Genomic DNA, 20,796 nt, shown 5'->3' with positions numbered 1-20,796 from the left:
ATTGAGGATCTGAAGAGGCTTTCGAAACACTGCTCTAATGTACCTATACTGCAACGTTTTCCTCTCTCCTCCCTTTGTGTTGACTTTTTTTCTAAATTCGTTTTAGTATTAGATGAGTGCGTGCTCGGTGTCTTGCTTCTTCTTTTCTCTGACTGTTCATTGAAAGCAAAACAAGTAGCTTATGAAAACAAGTCAAGTATAAAATAATGTCGTAGCTGTTCTACGTTTCATTAAAAGTTTACTCGGAATTCATTTTCTAAATATTTATGCAGATAAACCTGAAAGTCACTACTCACCAGTTCTTCTCCACAACATGACTGAGAGGAGGTGGGTGTCATCATTTCTTTAAAATTAGTAAAAATAAGAAACAGGAAACAATGTGATCTCAACCAGAACTCGCAAAGGAAATGAGAAGTCACAACAACAACCATTTAATAAACACATGAGTTATTCAGCCTAATAAAAATAGATGACAACACTTTTTTTTGGACACCTACAGGCAGCACTGGAACACTCACACTATCCGTCCTGTTCGCCAGTCCAGATGCCCATCTGGTGAACCAAAAGCAATGTATCATGTGCCTCATATTGTCATATTAAACAAGGGCCAAATAGTCATTTGAAATATGTCTAAAACAATTCATGATGGAACACTACAGTCAACCAGCCCCGCCTGTACACCCCGTCCCCTGCTCCACATCATCTCCCATTTGCCACGACGCCCAAAGGGCCACAATCCATCCAGGATTCTGTTCATATTTTAACTTTACATTTGTCTTTGCAAGTACCCTAAGAGTCTAAAGAGTCCATCCATCCATCCATTTTCGTCCGCTTATCCGGGGCCGGGTCGCGGGGGGAGCAGCCTAAGCAGGGACTCCCAGACTTCCTTCACCCCAGACACGTCCTCCAGCTCCTCCAGGGAGACCCCGAGGCGTTCCCAGGCCAGCCGAGAGACATAGTCCCTCCAGCGTGTCCTGGGTCTTCCCCGGGGCCTCCTCCCGGTGGGACATGCCCGGAACACCTCCCGAGGGAGGCGCCCAGGAGGCATCCGGAACAGATGCCCGAGCCACCTCAACTGGCTCCTCTCGACGTGGAGGAGCAGCGGCTCTACTCCGAGCTCCTCCCGTGTGACTGAGCTCCTCACCCTATCTCTAAGGGAGCACCCAGCCACCCTGCGGAGGAAACTCATTTCGAGCGCTTGTATCCGCGATCTCGTCCTTTCGGTCACTACCCAGAGCTCATGACCATAGGTGAGAGTAGGAACGAAGACTGACCGGTAAATCGAGAGCTTCGCCTTTCGACTCAGCTCCCTCTTCACCACAACGGTCCGATACAGCGACCGCATCACTGCCGAAGCTGCACCGATCCGCCTGTCAATCTCACGTTCCGTCCTTCCCTCACTCGTGAACAAGACCCCGAGATACTTGAACTCCTCCACTTGAGGCAAAGACTCCCCACCCACCCGGAGAGGGCAAGCCACCTTTTTCCGGTCGAGAACCATGGCCTCGGACTTGGAAGAGCTGATCCTCATCCCAGCCGCTTCACACTCTAGTCGAGTCTAAAGAGTGTTAATCATAAAAGTAAAAGTGAAACAAAATCAAGGTATTGATGGACTTTGTTAATGTTGACATTATTCTGTACCTGTCCCTAGATTCCATGGGAGGAACTGTGGATTCCCAACTTCGTCAAAAACAATTCATCACTGTTATTTATTTATTTATTTGAATTTATTTAATTTTTATGAATATAAAAAAAAGAGCAAAAGTAGCCCATTCAGGTTCTGAAGTGCTGATGACTGTGACAATGTTTAAACTCTAATCACTGTAATCACTCAGTTAACTTGTCTTGTCTTGTCTTTTCACATTTGTTTTACTGACCGTTGAACACAACATATCCTATTAAGATATCACAATAACTCATTAAGATTCACAAACCAACTTATTAATGTTCAATTAATGACAATTCTTTATCCCAAAATCCATGTTTGTTTTAAAGGTACTATAGCAGTCCAGCAGAGGGAGCTTTAAAGTATTGGCACATGTGTTTGCCATTGGGAATGTTGAACTTGTCAGAAACTCAAGGCGTGGCTTTGGATCCATTCCAGCTGGAGGCACGCATGGCACCGCTATGGCAAGCCTGCCAGGTCCATCAGGCTGACCACGCCTACAGGAAGTAACAACAGCTGATATACGACACGTCACCACCAACACCGGTGACAGTTCTGAAGATGCAGCAGCAGCCGAAACATGTCAACAAGGTAAATACACTTTACTGCATAGTCTTTAAAAAGAACCTAAGAAGTTAAAGTATATAAGAAGACATAATGAACATCATTGGCTTAAACATGAAGAGCTCCTCCAAGGACACCAAGCTGTTATTTTCTAAAAAATTGACAGATATGAAAATAATCAGCTGAATGTAAACATAAACGACAACAGCAGTATTGCTCTGACTGTGTAGAAAAAATTAAATAGAGCAGCGGTTTTCAATAGGTGAGGCCTGTGTCCCCTAAGAGGCGCCAAAGAGTCACTGGGGAGGCACGACACATGTGGATTAAACCAGGACTGAACCAGGAGGATTGAACAAAGAGTGAACTAGGACTGAAACTGTACTAAACCAGAACCAGGACGGGCCCGGAGGTGTGCCCACGTAGACTGTCGGGTGACTGCAAGTGAAAGGACCGGCACAGAGCTTCACGCCTCACAGAGGTAAGCACAGCCGTCGCCCGATCGCACTTTGCAGACACCCTGCTCCACGGGTTCGGGGTTCTCTCTCTGTCTCTCTTTCTCTCTCTGATGCAGTCCTCAGCTGCCTTTACCTACTCTAAGGGGAGGCTCACATTTACCCAATTTGAAAACCCCTGAAATAGAGCAACATGTGTTCAACCTCCGTAGCATTTAACCTCTTGTTGATGTGTCAGAGGACATCAGTCAGAATTGAAGGATGCTGATGTAGAGCTGTCAAAAACTGCAGAGTGGCAAGACCGGCTTTGATTCTAAAATGCAACAACAGGATGATAACGTGGTTAATCCTGTAGCATGGTGAGGTGCCTTTTCAGCATTCAACACTTGAAAATGTCTAAGATTTTGGTTTTCTGATATACTTTTCCAAAGACTATTTCTAAGGATAAGTACTAGAAGAGTTTTATGTACACTGTGTATTTGCTAGTTTGCAGAGATAACACAATAGCCTTTTTTACAATAAATATATGTTGTGGAAATACAGAAAAAAAAAACAAAAAAAACAATTGTGTCTTTTTCCTCCAATGACTTCACATGTCTGAAACACTCAGCAGTTTGCAAAGCGGCACTGTTCTTTGCCAGCAGGTCTTGCAGATTCTCTAAGGATGGTGCATTCTGAGTAAAAAAAAACAAAAACACATTTGTTTATATTTTTATTGTATTATGCAGGTTTCAGTAACATACTTGCCTCTCTTTCAAAAAAAAGTAATTTAACATGGTCTAAAGAAAAGTTGAACATGAACAAAACCTTTCTTTTTACCAACAAAATCTCTGCCCTGGCCTCATACCTCTCATAGCACTTTCCCTATTTCCTCATCTGTAAAGTCTCTTACTGATGACTTGAAACTGGATTTCTCTGAGATGAAGCTGACCAGATCCTTCGAAGGAAAATTTGGACCAGGACCACCGTGTACTATGGACAAGGCTATCATCTGGCCGGCAAAATACTATTCATCCCCTCTTATTGCTGCCAGTAGATATGCAAAATAAACAATTATTACATTTGTTTTTATATTTTAAGGCATTGGATGGTTGAATTATGTAGTAGTATACACAAAATAGAACCTGTTGTATTGTAAACAAGGTAGCGGCTTTCCACAGGTCCATCAAATCTGGGCCGTTTGTTCAGCTCTGTCATGAGTAGTGAGAGGAATTCCCTCTTGGTGAACGGTGTACGATGGTGTATGAAAGTGTATGATGGTGTATGAAAGTGCACAATGGTGTATAAAAGTATACAATGGTGTATGAAAGTGTACGATGGTGTATTAAAGTGCATGATGGTGTATGAAAGTGCAGGATGGTGTATAAAAGTGTACGATTGTGTAAGAAAGTGTAAGATGGTGTATGAAAGTGTATGAAAGTGCACAATGGTGTATTAAAGTATACAGTGGTGAATGAAAGTGTACGATGGTATATTAAAGTGCATGATGGTATATTAAAGTGCATGATGGTGTATAAAAGTGCACAATGGTGTATTAAAGTGCACACTGGTGTATAAAAGTGCACAATGGTATATAAAAGTGCACCATGGTGTATTAAAATGTACGATGGTGTACGAAAGTGCACGAACCTTCCAGCATCATCAGAAAACTTAACTAGGAGGTCATAGTTTTCAGCAAATGTTCTCCTTTTGAGTCTCCTAACAGCTCCATCCCAGATGTCGGAGTGACATATGTTAAAGCTGCTGACATGTTTATCTGCAGTGTCAGATTTTTTTATTATTTCTGAAACTGACAGTCGTTCCACCCTGAAACCAAATAGAACAGGACTATTTTACTTCATAAACGTATATGGTAAATTACAGCAGATTCATTTAAGCACAATAAAACTCCACAGTTGTTGAGCAGGTGAGTTCTTACTCTATATCCTTTGGAATTGTATGGCTGTCTACATCCACGTCTTCTTCATCCTCGATCACAATGGCTGAATACAACTCAGTGTATTTTCTGAGAAATTAACACAAAAAATTACATTTTGGTATTTTAAAATAAATAATATTTGTGATTTGAAGAGTGAGGAACAATAACTGTAACTTGTAGTTTCCACTGGGGCTGTTAATCGCCATTATTACTTGTACTGTCCAAGGCAGGTTCCCATATCTGAGGACTACGACAGAAATCCATCCATCCATTTTCTTCTGTTTATCCGGGGCTGGGTCGCAGAGCATCAGTCTAAGCAGGGACTCCCAGATTTCCTTCACCCCAGACACGTCCTCCAGCATGTCCTGGGTCTTCCCCGGGGCCTCCTCCTGGTGGGACATGCCCGGAACACCTCCCGAGGGAGATGCCCAGGAGGCATCCAAAATAGATGCCTGAGCCACCTCAACTGGCTCCTCTCGATGTGGAGGAGCAGCGGCTCTACTCCGAGCTCCTCCTGTGTGACTGAGCTCCTCACCCTATCTCTAAAGGAACACCCAGTCACCCTACAGAGGAAACTCATTTCGGCCACTTGTATCTGTGATCTCGTCCTTTCAGTCATTACCCAGAGCTCATGACCATAGGTGAGGGGAGGAACGAAGACTGACGGTAAATCAAGAGCTTTGCCTTTCGGCTCAGCTCCTCTTCACCACAATGGTCCAATACAGCGACCCCATCACTGCAGACGCTGCACCGATCCACCTGTCAAGCTCACTCTCCATTCTCCCCTCACTCGAGAACAAGGCAGAAATAATTATATTAATTTAAAAAAAAAAACTAAAAAAACAAACATATACAGTACATACATATGCAATTGTGCTATTCTGGCATTCAGTATGGTATGTTATATACATTAGAGGGAATGGTTATTTCAAAATATGGCAAAATATAAGCATTTAGATGTTAAATTTTAAATATGAGCAATGCATGGAAAAACACAAGTATATACCACTGTATGAGCTGTATTGAACTCTGCAGCACGTCTGCTCATGATGATCACACCTGAGTCTGACTCCTCCGAATCTGTGTTGGACTCCTGAGCTGGGAAATACAAGATCAGATATTAAATGATTATTTTGAACCAATACCAGAGTGTTCCTCTAGGTTGGTAATTAGTCTCAAGTTAACTCATAGCAGGTCATGAAATCTGCAGCTGTACACATGTACACAGTGTTGGTACGCCTTCCCCACTGCCTCCTTGGATTCTTTTAAAGAGAATGGGGTGTTTGTTCCTGGTATATTTTCAATCTTTGAGCCATCAGGATACAGCAGAAAGTAGGGACCAGGTGGTATATTCTTGTCAAAGACCTTTAATTTTGTCAGTGCTGCTTTGTGCAGTTCTTTGGCATCGGTCACTGGTTTGAAGGGGGAGTGTCTTTCCTGAAGGGGGAGTGTCTTTCCTGAAGGGGGAGTGTCTTTCCTGAAGTGGGAGTGTCTTTCCTCTCACAGGGCTCAGGACTCTATCTTTCAGCCTCTTAAGGCCCACCGAAATCTACAGAGAAACACAGAAGAAAGCTTCTGTTGACTATCCGAATTCAATTTATATCGGGCTACATATTACAATATTTTTTGAAATGTATTAATCCGGTTTTAGAGTACACCACAGCACAGAGACTGCATTAGTAAAGATCCTTGACAATATACGACAACAAAAATCTGTTGGATCTCATGGCAGCATTTGACACAGTAGACCACTGCATTTTACTAGATAAACTCCATTATACAGTCGGCCTCTGTGGGTCTGTTTTTAACTGGTTCAAATTGTTTTTAACAAACACGGATTCTTATGTTAGTCTTGGGGAGCACTCCTCCACAAAATGTAAAATGGAGTGTGGTGTTCCCCAAGGCTCAATTTTAGGTCTGACCCTTTTTAATCTTTACATGCTGCCACTAGGACAGGTCATCAGGAGACACACTGTTAACTTTCATAGCTTCGCTGATGATACCAACTCTATATCGCCGTGTCTCCTGATGACCTAAGACCGATCGATATCCTTTTTAACTGCATTTTAGATATTGAGTCCTGAAAGGCAGCAAACTTCCTCCAGCTCAACCAGGGCAAAACCAATGTTTTAATTATTGGTCCTGAAGCTCAGAGAAAGAGGCTCCTCACTGAACCATGTGAGAGGATCAAAAGTTTAGGAGTTATTCTTGATAGTGAGTTTAGCTTTGAGCCACACATCAGGTCCATCACTAAATCTGTTTTTTATTATCTAAAAAATATTGCCAGAGTCAGATCATTTCTCTCTGAAGCCAGTGCAGAGACTTTAATACATGCTTTTATTACAAACCATGTTGAACACTGTAATGCTGTCCTTTCTGGTCTTCCAAAGAAAACCACAGCTCCACTACAGCTCCTCCAAAACTCTGCAGCACGGAGCTGACGAGGACCAGGAATAGAGAGCACATCACCCCAGTACTGAAATCTCTGCACTGGCTTCCTGTGAGCATCAGGATAGATTTTAAAATTCTTTTATTGGTTTATAAACCTCTTAATGGTCTTAGTCCTATTTATTTATCTGATCTGGTTTTATCATATGGGCTCGGTCAAGCAGAAGTAAACAACGAGGCCAAAAATTCAAGTTAATGCATCTGATATAAAAATGTATTGAACAGATACATATGTACTCTAGTTTATGAAACTGTTGACCTTTTTTCTGTACCATTTTTTGGTTCTAAACTTCCATATGTTTTAAACAGACCATGTATGAAACATGGAACAAAAATTATTTCCCAAATTTCAAAGATCTGCAAATCATGTAAATAAATGGATGTATTTCATCATATCTTGTGTTATTCCATCTTTGAACTGTTGATGAAGGGACATGATAAAAAATAAAAAATAAAGTATTTAAAATGATAAAAATTTGCTTGGAAGGACTGACATATTTTATAGAAATAGTTTCCTTTAATTTTGAAGTAATATTAAAGTATTCAGAAGAAAAATTTTGACAAATGATGCAAAATCATGCACCTTCTACTTGTTTGCACAAATTTCCCTCCGTTACCATGACCTTTCTTAATAAAAAATCTCATGAGTCAGAAAGTAAGAGGTTTTTCAACCTAATTTTGTACCATATGGTAGAAAACTATATGAAGCAAATATTCAAACCAGTTTGTTAAGGATATGGAAGTGAGAACCAAGAGTTATCACTGTTTGGATTTATTGCCCAAAAAGTGCTGCATATTTCATTCCCTCTGTTACCGTCATGAGTTTTAAAAAATTTTGTCAACAACTTGAAAGAATATCACAGGTTTAACTTGACCCTGTTGGAGTGTAACTCTTTCCTACATTCTGATACTTTACTTATTTCAATAGTCCCTCTAGTTTCTGAATAAGAGACATTTGAATGTCAAAAATCTGCCCCTGTTTTCCTCCATTACCACTTGACCAGACCCATATGAGCCTCTTGGACTCTTAGATCCTCAGGTCTCTTCTTTTAACTGTCCCAAGAGTCCAAACTAAAACTCACGATGAGACGTCTTTTAGCTTTTACGGCCCCCGTCTGTGGAACAGTCTGCGAAGACTACTTTAAGCTTTATTATTTTTATTTTTATATTTCATGCTTCTGTTATAATATTATATAGCTTATATATAATACATATATTAATAATATATATATTTATAATTTAGGCCACCAGCCGCAACTGGAGCTGCTATGACTGATTTTATTATGAATGTATCTTCAGTCTTGTGACATGTGTCTGTGAAAGGTGCTACAGAAATAAATTTTACTTAATATATCTGGTGGTGGATGGTGAAATGAGAAGAGGCAAGGACTTGATTTTTGGGGGGTTGTATTTCATAAAAAAAAAACAAAACAAGACAAAAAAAAACAAAAACAAAAAAAACAGGAAAAAAATGTTTTGTCATGTCTTTTTAAATTCCACTAAAACAGATTTTGGTGTATTATTTTACGTCCTGGATGGAAATTATGTAGGGTCGAAAATGACATAGTAACACAGGTTGAGCAGAACCTTTGCATTATTTTATTATTATTCATTGTAATATTTTATTGGCATGTGTTTAGCCTTTATTTGCTACACAATGGAGATCTTTCATTGTTGCAACATCAAAGTACAAGAAAAATGGGAACAGGATAAAAATAATCAACATTTTCAAGTTAAATAATTACTCAAAAACAGACCTTAAAACTGACAGTTTAAAATGAACTGGATTAAATAAAGTTCGGGTTTTTGCAATATAAATACATTTGACTTACTCAGGGCTTGACATTAAGCATTTACAAGTACTTGCCCGGGCAAGTGGCTATAATTTTTTACTTGTCCGACACCCAGACTTACTTGCCCGGAAAAACAAAATGGTGCTCAGTTAATTATATATTTTTAAATATGTGCACAGGCTAGTGTCGTAGTACTCTAGACCTTTTTTTAGGGCCTGGCTCAGCACAACATGCTCCTGGGGCAGATCTGTGTCGATTGATTGATTGATAGCATTTATATAGCGTCTTTCAAGATACCCAAAGCGCTTTACAGTTCATTATTCATTCACTCCACACTCAGTGGTGGTAAACTACTACTGTAGCCACAGCTGCCCTGGGGCAGACTGACGGAAGCGAGGCTGCCAATCTGAGCCATCAGCCCCTCCGACCACCACCATCACTCACGCTCACACCTCTTTCATACTAGGCAATGCAGGTGAAGTGTCTTGCCTAAGGACACAACGACCCACTGTGGCACCTGGAATTCCTAGCGGTCTCCCATTCAAGTACTACCCAGGCCCAGCCTGCTTAGCTTCTGAGATCTGACGGGATCAGGCCGGTATGGCCACAGTGTCCTGTGAAAGAGCCCATGTCCAGAAATACTGTTAATTAGTGCTTTAAAATTTGCTTTTGAAATCCTGGCGTTTGCCCTGGTCAGCCTGTACAGAAGGTGAATACAAGTCTGTTCAGCTGTTAGGGCCTGGCTTGACTGCACGTACATTTCGCTCTATGCGAGCGTAAAAACTGCAACTTTTGGACGTTTAACTTTTAGAATGCATGGAAAGTGAATGAGGACGGCTTCACTGCAGGTGCTAGACGCACGTATGGAGCAACGTGTCCTGCACGCGTAGATTTCAGAAAATAGGATCCATCCTATTTTTTTGACACTCTACACGTATCCCCATCAAAATACACAGAGCATGAATCTTTGGTTGTATTTGTGCCTTTACCGTCAGGACAACGTGCTCCTGGGGCAGATCTGTGTCATGTAAAAGGGCCCAGGTCCAGAAAGACTGTTAATAAGAGCTTTAAAATTTACTTTTTTAAATCGTGGCTTTTGCCGTGGTCAGCCTGTACAGAAGGTAAATACAAGTGTGTTCAGCTGTTAGTTTAACTGTAGACCTGATACAAGCGGCTAAACGCGCCCAGTCAAATTTGATCGTCTTTCTCATTGAGAAACACAGAGTCAGAGCTGCGCGTGTACTTCCTGCTGCAAGCTGCCGGTAGAACCGCCTTTGCGTTGACGCACGGCTGTGGTTTCGCGAGGTTACACGAGTTACTGGTCTCGTCTCGGACTCGACCACGTTTGGACTCGGTCTTGAAGGCGCTTGGACTCGGTCTTGTCTCGGACTCGAGGTCTGACTTTAGACAGGTGCGATCATATTTCATTACGGCCACTGCTCTCAGCAATAAACTTGTACCGGTGTGCGGGGGCGTGCGGGGTGTCTCGCTGCAGCCTGTGCATTTGTGTGGAGCGCCCCCAGCGCCCGTGCCTTGTCCGCAACAGCGTGTACCTCTCGTACCAGAATGTATCACAGGGCAGGTTAAACTTTTTAAAACATTCTACCTGCCCATCTGCCTCACGTCATCTGCTCCTTCTTTTCGCGCTCTCGTTCCTCCCTGCATATAGCACAAACGGGCTCCCTCTTCAATGCCCACAGATTAGAAAAATAATACTAAAACGAATCCAAATTTATGTGTTACATTGTTGGCACAAAGCAGCACTACTGCTACATGTGGTTGAAGGTTGCCTAATAAAAGTGCTCAAAATGCATCTATGTTTGTCACGACATGCGTTTGGTAAATGTGGTAAATCCCACTGCAAAACCAGCAAGTGAATGTAACTCCAGTTAGAAACTTGACAAAACGGGTTTAAAAATCCTACCCACTGCATTCACTTTGAAGCAGTTTTGTGTAAAATACCAATGGAAGTTTTCTTAAAGAAAGGGTTCTCAAACTGTGGGTGAGAGTCTAAAAAAGGGCAGTGTTCAGTACAGTACAGTTTTGCTTGTCTTAATTTAATCTTAAATTAACATTTATCAGATAAAATGGAGATAGATTTCTAAAAACATTGATATATATGTGCCAAAATAACTGTAAAATCCAAATAAATGTCAAAAATGACAAAGATGGTCATGATTTGGTCTCGATGGGCTGTGGTCTTGGTCTCGACCCTCAGAGGTCTTGGTCTTGTCCTGGTCTCAGGACCCTGAGGTCTCGGACAGGTCTTGGCCTCAATTAACGCAGTCTTGACTAGAACTCTAGCACAGGCATATAAAAACTTTTTTTCATATGAATACCAACATAACATGACCACAATGACTAAATGGTTTGAGAGAGTGGGGCAGAATCTCAAATATATAAAACAAGTTTAAATCATTTCATACTACACTCCACAGTGTAAATATGGAGGGAAAAAAGAAGCATACATGAAAAAGTGTGTCCAAATTTGTATGTATATGAGATGAAAACGATTATCATTGGTCTTCTCATTAAATTGTTCTCTCTTGTTTCCACTCAGAGATCTAAGAGTGCCTCAACGTGTCTCAGGTTGTCAGACCCATATGGGCAGGTGACAACTAGAACTAATGTGATTATAGATAAATATGACAGAACATCTATAGTCCTGGTTGCTGTCATCTGGGACCAATGCTGGGACCAATGAGCAAGTTAATCTGAAACTGTGATACATATTGCCTTTTGCAGTGTAACATTTTGTAATGGAGTATTGTCCCTCATATGTAATGGAGTTACACTACTTTGCATTACATCTGATTTACTTTCTGTATGTTTAAAGTTAATTTTGGCTTCATGAGCTTCACAAATATATAGCCTTATAAGTCCTTCCCTTGGACCCTCGCCCACAGGTTAAGAAACCTGACTTTCACTTGCACATTTCACATTCCAAAATATTTAGTGCCAGTATACCATAGAACTGGACTTGCTCGAGCCTATAGTCTGCGCAGATAGTGTTGGGTATCGAAACTCTGTTTCAAGTAGGCATCGACCGAAAAGGCCCGGTAAGTACTGGTAAGTACTAAAAAACTGGTATTAAAAAAACAAAAGTTCGCTCGGTGCCCACTTTCGGTCCCTTTCATTAAATGCCCGCGTCAATAAGCCAACACACACTTTAATTTCACTTCAATTTATCAGTAGTGCAGGTGTTCACGCGTCAGTACTGCGCTCTGCGCAAATGTACTGCACAAACAGCGCTCATGTTTAACATGTTGAGCATGTCCTACATGTGTCCAAACTAAGTGCAGTGTGTCTTTTACCGGTAAAACAGATGAGCTGAAGAAACAAGGTGCAGCGTGAAACTTGTATCCACCCGAAAACACCCAGTCTCCAGTGCGGGGCGTTTATAGAGTCTCAAAGCCAAAGTGCGTAATAATAAATCCACAGCCTGCAGTGTCCGTGTCAAATTTAAGCCAAACATAATATTAACCAAAACTCCGCAAAAACCCTGCTCCTCATTGGTAAATATATCCAGCGTGGAGCGCGTGTGCGTAAAGATGTATCCAAACGAATCTGCCTAAAGTTCTCCATAATTCTCCTCCGTCCTCCTCCGAGTAGCAAAAGCGTAAAGTTATTAATCAAAGTAAGAGCACATGCTCCATGCGCTGCCTTTTATATAAAGTGCAGAAAACGAGAAACAAAAGCGAAACTTAAGCGCAGGTCAGTCTTCGTGACAATCAGTTGTGCGTTTATTTGCGTGCGCATTTGGAGTTATACCTGAACCGTGTATAGTAGCCTACTCTGTTTTAAAATATGAATTAACATAGATATAAAGTTATTCAATGACTGAAAAGTATTTTCTTAATAATATTGGCCATTAATTTGCATAAAAACATAAATTGTAACTATACCCTTTGCGCACTTATAAAGAAAACTACTACATATCTCGGTCCTCTACTGTGGAGTTAGTTTGCACTGCTTAAATTTAGGTCCTTGTTCGCGCTTCTCGTCGCTGCGTAATGGGTTAAGAAAACACGGGATTAACGCGCGTGGCACTGGAGCGACGCACTGGAGGCGCACAGGTAGGACTGTTCTCTATGAATGGATCTCAGTACGATGTGGGACTGTGCACGTACAGGGCTCCATGAGGACTGAAGTAGAGAAGCGGGTTTAATGTCACGCGGCGTGGTCCTCCGGTGACACACGCCCCGCTCACAGAGCGCACGTATCGCTTGGAGACGCCCCGGTACCGTCCCAGTGAATGTTATTCCCAAAAGCACGGGCTATAATAATAACCTATGCATTTTAACTAATTACTGAGATTAGTGAGTAGGCTTGATAAATATATGGAAAATTTTTGGAGTTGGGTTTAGCCCTGAGTTCGCTTTTCATTCCGACGCGTCATGAAGTTTCCTACATATGTGAGATGTGACGGTAGAATGAGAGACAAAACAAAAGGGGTGGAGTGGCGCGGTTCGCACTAAGGGACATTTTTGATTGACTGGGCAAAGATTGTGGTGCAGGAGGCAGCGTAATACTACGTCCGTTTTATTTAAGATGCCTACAGTCAGTGGGAAAGACAAAACATTGACTGTGATGCGCACAGCAGCGCGCATGAAGTGAGCACTTGTCACCGCGGCCGTTTTTCGTGGCAGTTCAAAAGGTTGGACTTATCTGTTCCTTTCACGGAAATGAAAAAAAATGCGTTATGAACGGACAACCCGTCCTTTGTTTATCAACCAAATAAATAGTTATTACTGGGGGACTAGATTTGTGTCGCTTTATTTTCACTTGCCCGCTCGGGCAAATGGGCAGAGGAGAGTACTTGCCCGGACAAAAGTTTTAGTTGCCCCGGACCAGCGGACAACCGTTAATGTCGAGCCCAGTTACTGCTACTACTACTGCTACTACTGCTGCTACTTCAGATATTACTACTGCTTCAAATACTACTGCCAAAGAGTTTACTAGCCTCTTTCTTCCACCTATTTCCTTTGTGACAGAGCATTAGACAGTCTTAGTATACACGCATCAAGAATCTCAGACTTCTGTAACAGTTTGAACAGAGGTTTGAGTCACACACATCTGATTCCCTTTTGAATTTATGGAGTTCACAAACACATTTCTCGAGCCGTTTTCTGCTGTTAGGATCCAACAACCACACAATTAACGATGTCCGAATTCCAAAACTAAAATATGACAATATCAGAACCAGAAACAAAAGTGATATGGTTCAAAAGACTTGAAAAGTTCGACTTTGTCAATAGACACATCCCACTGGGAAAACAAACATGGAGGTTTGATGCTCACTTTTTCGGAAAATCCTTCCCAGTATGAATTACACAATGACCAGAAGTCTGAGATTCTTGATGTGTGTATTGTGTCCTTGTGTCACTGTTGTACATTTCCTCAGAGTGATCAGTCGTGCCCTGGGTCTGAAGTTGGTGGTAGAAACCCTCATGACCTCTTTGGCATTCTGGGAGTGCAGGTAATTATCCAATCACAGCTCCTATTTGCTTATGTTTTGGGGCCTCAGCACAAATGCAGATGTTTCCTTTCATGGTTATACTTGTTTTGACACTACTCTATATGCAGTGTTGGGAAGGTGACTTTTAAAATGTATTCCCCTACAGATTACAGATTACATATCCCAAAATGTAGTTTGTAACATAATCCATTAAATTACTTAAAGTGAGTAACATAATCTGAATACTTTGGATTACTTGATATTGTCATGCTTTTTAAAACTACATGAATGTATTAACCACATCCTGAAAATTCATGTTTGTTCTCTTCAAACTGGCTGTTGAGCCCAAGTCTCACTGAAGAGGCTTGTGTTTGCTGTAGAGTAGTAAAAACGAAGATGTTTTAACATGAGATGTTTTGTCTGCTATTATTAACAGAGAAATGATTTTTATATGAGATCACTGCTGCCTTAAATTATGTCCACACTACTGTTAGTGTCATACTGTTTAGACCTGGTTTAGTCCTGGTTTTATTCCTAGTTTAGTTCTGGTTTTGTCCCGGTTTTAGTCCTGGCTTAGTCCTGGTTGTAGTCCTAGTTTAGCTCTGGTTTAGTCCTGGTTTAGACCTGGTTTAGTCCTGGTTTTAGTTCTAGTTTAGTTCTGGTTTTGTCCTGGTTTTAGTCCTAGTTTAGTCCTAGCTTAGTCCTGGTTTATTCCTGGTTTAAGTCCTAATTTAGTCCTAGTTTAGTCCTGGTTTAGTCCTAGTTTAGTCCTGGTTTAGTCCTAGTTTAGTCCTAGTTTAGTCCTGGTTTAGTCCTGGTTTAGTTCTGGTTTAGTCCTGGTTTAGTTCTGGTTTAGTCTGGTTTAGTCCTTGTTTTAGTCCTAGTTTAGTCCTGGTTTAGTCCTGGTTTTAGTCCTAGTTTAGTCCTGGTTTAGTCCTGGTTTAGTCCTAGTTTAGTCCTGGTTTAGTCCTGGTTTAGTTCTGGTTTAGTCCTGGTTTAGTCTTGGTTCAGTCCTGGTTTAGTCCTGGTTTAGTTCTGGTTTAGTCCTGGTTTTAGTCCTAGTTTAGTCCTAGTTTAGTCCTGGTTTAGTCCTAGTTTAGTCCTGGTTTAGTCCTGGTTTAGTCTTGGTTCAGTCCTGGTTTAGTCCTGGTTTAGTTCTGGTTTAGTCCTGGTTTAGTTCTGGTTTAGTCCTTGTTTTAGTCCTAGTTTAGTCCTGGTTTAGTCCTGGTTTTAGTCCTAGATTTAGTTCTGGTTTAGCCCAAAATGTGAAAACAGGAACACACCACCGTGTAATCCATTTATTTCAACTACATAAAGTAACTGTAATCTAATTACCACTCATTGAAACAGTAACTGTAACTGAATACAGTTACTCATAATCTGTACTCTGATTACGTAACTCTGGTACATGTAATCTGTTACTCCCCAACTCTGTCTAGATCAGAGGTGTCAAACTCATTTTGTTCCAGGGTCCATATCCAACCGTCTTTGATCCCAAAGGAGCCGGATCAAAAAACTCATGTCATTAAACCCCAAAAATAACAATAAGTTCAAATATTTGTGCAGAGAAACACAAATCTATTACAGAAATCTTTTTTAATTGATGAACTCTTTCTTTTACAAAATATTATAATATTATGAACAACCTGAAACTTTAAGAAAAATACAATTTCAACACATTGTTTAACATGAACTTGTATGTAAATAGGAATAAGTCCATTTTTGTTGTAAAATCCTGCACTCGGCTCCACTTTTCTCATGTTGGACATTTTTCTGATGAGGGTGTCACGGTCAACAGTCAAAACGATCGTTTGACACCTGTGGTCTATATGTTTTGTGAGTCTGACCTTGGTTCAGACAGAGTGACAAACCTGTATTGAACAGACCTATCCTCTGCCTCTCTTTGCAAAGATAAATAAATTAATTAACTTTTACTTTGTTTCTTCAACGGATTTTTATTATTTAAAAAGATCATTTTCCACGACCAGATAAAGAGGTTAAATACCATACTGTGAAACATTTCAAAAAGGCTACACAATGCACCTATAAGTTTCACACATGGACAATGGGGTTAACACTATTATGCATTTTTACATTGTCTCTCCACACATCTGGAGTCTCATTTATAAAACTTAACGTGCAATAGGCGAGTTTCATTGTTGACAAAAGCGCGCGTTGCATACTGGGAATTATTTTGGTCGGTGGCAAGAAACACTAATTCAACATGATGGACAGAGCGAGAAAGCACGTAAAGGGTATTGATCCCGGTTATTTATCCACTCTAACGGCAGAGGACCCAAGACCATTTGACCACAAATTGGTCATAAGCATCGACGGACGACAAATCACCCTTTTCAACCCCGACAGAGTCTGGACCAAACCAAATTTCTGGTCAGAATCACCAACTACCTGGACAAATATTCACTTGGGCGATATCCACAATGACTTGGTGGAAACTCCTGGGCCATTCACAGCAGAAAAGATGAAAAGCTCCAAGAGTCTGGATGTGTTGTTGAACTTGTTGGAGTCCACGGTTTGTTAGGATCTTCTACATTTGCTCTGCTGATGTTTGAAAGCCGTTTAATTCTCCGTTGTCGGTTCTTTTCACTCAGAATACGAAAAAGACATTTTCCTTCTTCCGTGCTTCTATTTGTGCATCCGATAATGCAGCAGGAATTTACCATTATCGAGGATAAATACGCAAGGTTACACACTGTGTTTGACCGCTACTGTGTTTCTTGCCTCCGACCAAAATATTTCCCAGCATGCAACGCGGGCTTTTAATAACAGTGACGTCAGTTGAAACTCGCCTATTCTTCCCAAAAGTACAAACAATTCAAACTTGCTCACTTCTGATCTCTCAGAGATCTCAGAGACCTGCTTCTGTCTTGTCTCTGAACGCACAAAGTTTGGAATTTTTTGACCAGACCACAGATCAAGTTCTATTTTTATTAGGGATGTAACGATATCCAAATCTCTAGTACGATATTTATTGTGATATTTTGGAGAGGCTGATGTAACTGTAGATAGGACATTTTTTGCTTTTAAAATACCCTGACAAGATTTTGATGTGAATTATTTCCGTCATAATCCCAAGAATTCAATTAAAACATATTTCTTCATGTTGTCTGTGCTGAAATGAATCATGGGATATGTAGTTCCCAATGTTTATTAGCTATTGCTACTATAAAACCTGCATTTAAGCAAAGGATTTTGTAATTCAGTATATTGTGACAGCCCATGATATTATTGTGAGACTTTTGGCAATACGATGTCATGATATCTCGGTTATTGTTACATCCCTACTTTTTACTTATTATCACAAATATAGAAGGGTCCAGTCAAGTGGTAACGGAGGGAAACAGGGGCAGATTTTTGACATTCAAATGTCTCTTATTCAGAAACTAGAGGGACTATTGAAATAAGTAAAGTATCAGAATGTAGGAAAGAGTTACACTCCAACAGGGTCAAGTTAAACCTGTGATATTCTTTCAAGTTGTTGACAAAAAATTTTAAAACTCATGTCGGTAACAGAGGGAATGAAATATGCAGCACTTTTTGGGCAATAAATCCAAACAGTGATAACTCTTGGTTCTCACTTCCATATCCTTAACAAACTGGTTTGAATATTTGCTTCATATAGTTTTCTACCATATGGTACAAGATTAGGTTGAAAAACCTCTTACTTTTTGACTCATGAGATTTTTTATTAAGAAAGGTCATGGTAACGGAGGGAAAAGTAACGGAGGGAAAATTGTGCAAACAAGTAGAAGGTGCAGGATTTTGCGTCATTTGTCAACTTTTTTCTTCCAAATACTATAATATTACTTCAAAATGAAAGGAAACTATTTCTATAAAATATGTCAGTCCTTCCAAGCAAATTTTTATCATTTTAAATATATTTTTTTTAAATCATGTACCTTCATCAACAGTTCAAAGATGGAATAACACAAGATATGATGAAATACATCCATTTATTTACATGATTTTCAGGTCTTTGAAATTTGGGAAATAATTTTTGTTCCATGTTTCATACATGGTCTGTTTAAAACATATGGAAGTTTAGAACCAAAAATGGTACAGAAAAAAGGTCAACAGTTTCATAAACTAGAGTACATATGTATCTGTTCAATACATTTTTATATCAGATGCATTAACTTGAATTTTTGGCCTTGTTGTTTACTTCTGCTTGACCGGGACCATAAACATCTTTATGCAAACACATTTTATAAAGGAGACCCCTGACTTGTAGTTTGGCCCTGTGGTGTGATTTAGTGGTCTCCTTGGTGACAGGTAAGTTTACTAGAATCACATTTATTTTTTCTTCTTGCATGTATTTGTGTTTTAAGTCCATGAGGCTGACTGGAGGACCTGTCTGCCCACTGTGGTGACACCTTCTGGGGGTCGGACAGCAGACTTGGGCCTGGGGCGTCTTTACTGGAGGAATGTGACAGCACAGGTTCAGGAGGAGGATACAGAACACATGACACAGGGCGGCTGTTTGTCTACTACAGCGGCGGGTGAGTACTGGACTGGAGTGTCTTTTATTTAAATTGAACATTTTCACATTATTCATCCTTAAAATATTTAGTATTGTGCATACATACTCATATACAGTATGTTCTTTATTTCAATAATTCAACATGTTTTTGTGCTTCATATTGGTGTCAGTAATGTGCTGCTGGGAAATATGGAGGACCAAAAATGACATAATTAGAAATAAAGCCCATGTAGGACTGTATTCAATTCATTTGATACAAAATGTGTAATTAAATAAATATATGTATTCATTTTAACATTATTTATTTATTTGCAGTGTTGGGAAGATGACTAATGTATTCCCCTACAGATTACAGATTACATACCCCAAAATGTAGTTTGTAACAGAATCCATTAAATTACTTAAAGTGAGTAATGTAATCTGATTACTTTGGATTACTTGATTTGCTGCAGAGAAGCAAAGATGAGGATATCGTAACATAAGATATTTTGTCTGATAAAAGAAAAGAAAAAGTCCAGACTTTAGTGAACCAAATTCAAAATATTACTGATAGAAGAAGAGGAGGAGACACAACCACGCAGCATGATTTAGTCCTGTTAAATCCTGTTTGAGACATAGTTGAGACCTTGTTTTAGTCCTGGTTTAGTCCTGTTATAGTCCTGGTTTAGACTTGGTTTGGACCTGATTTAGACCTGGTTTTAGACCTCGTTTAGACCTGGTTTAGACCAGATTTAGACCTGGTTTGGACCTGGATTTAGATCTAGTTTAGACCTGGTTTTAGACCTAGTTTAGACCTAGTTTAGACCTGGTTTTTAGACCTGGTTTAGACCTGGTTTGGACCAGATTTAGACCTGGTTTGGACCTGGATTTAGACCTGGTTTAGACCTAGTTTAGACCCAGTTTTAGACAAGATTTAGACCTGGTTTGGACCTGGTTTAGTCCTGGTTTATTCTTGGTTTAGTCATAGTTTAGACCTAGTTTAGACCTGGTTTTAGACCAGATTTAGACCTGGTCTAGACCTGGCAATGAGTGGAATTACCAAAAAAAAAAAAAAAAAGAAAAAGAAAAAGGGATATTGCCTAAAATGTGAAAACAGGAAAATCCCTCTGTGTAATCCATTTATTTCAACAAAGTAACTGTAATCCAATTACCACTCACTGAAACAGTAACTGTAACTGAATACAGTTACTCATAATTTGTACTCTGATTACGTAACTCCAGTACATGTAATCTGTTACTCCAACACTGTTTATTTGTACATTTATTTCATTTTAAATATATTATAATTGTTTATTTCAAAATGTGTTGACTCATGTATTCATTTGTACATGCATTTATTAATACATTTGTTTATTTCTTTTTTTTATGTACATTTTAAAATAATTTTAACTTCAACTATTTTAACTTATTTACTAATGTATTTATTTCTACTGTCCCTGTGACTGGAATTAGCTGACTACTATCATGCACAGATCCTATTGTCTCCTTTCTCTACAAACACACTGACCCTGCTCACATTGGCCCATAGACAGTTTAATACAGTTTTTGGATTGGCCAGAACTCAGACAATATGCAGACTGTGGTTTAAAACAATATGATTTATAAAGGACTGATCTAAAATGAGTAAAATTGGGAAATAAAGTAACTATAGTGTTTTGAGTAGTATTTGACATAAGTAGAATAGTGACTCATGCTCTGTTTGTGAGAGGGATGGATGTGAAAACTCAGAATGCTGCTCCGTCTCACGTACGGGGGCATTTCTGCATAATTACTGTTGTTTTGTGACAGGCAGTGGGTTAAGGCCCAGTTTGCCTCAGACTGTTTCTCAGTGAGAGACAGGACTCAACTTGTGGTTTAACTGGTTTTAAAACACACTCTAAAACCCTGAAAACAAGACGAAAATCTTGGATTCCACATTATTGTCTCTGGATCAACATTAAATAATGTAATTCTTTATTATGTATTATGTCTGTTTGTATATTATTATGTATGTATA

General features: G+C 39.9%; 1 pseudogene; it reads right to left on the bottom strand.

Moving 5' to 3' along the window:
- Positions 1 to 9,346: 9,346 nt before the first annotated feature.
- LOC129411962 (5S ribosomal RNA) lies at positions 9,347 to 9,453 on the bottom strand (annotated as a pseudogene).
- Positions 9,454 to 20,796: the final 11,343 nt, after the last annotated feature.

The sequence above is a fragment of the Boleophthalmus pectinirostris genome, unplaced genomic scaffold (assembly GCF_026225935.1).
Source record: "Boleophthalmus pectinirostris isolate CB_2022bp ecotype Guang Dong unplaced genomic scaffold, ASM2622593v1 HiC_scaffold_6, whole genome shotgun sequence".
Taxonomy (NCBI): Eukaryota; Metazoa; Chordata; class Actinopteri; order Gobiiformes; family Gobiidae; genus Boleophthalmus; species Boleophthalmus pectinirostris.
Note: the sequence above shows the minus strand (reverse complement) of the source record. Positions and strands in the feature narration are given on the sequence as shown.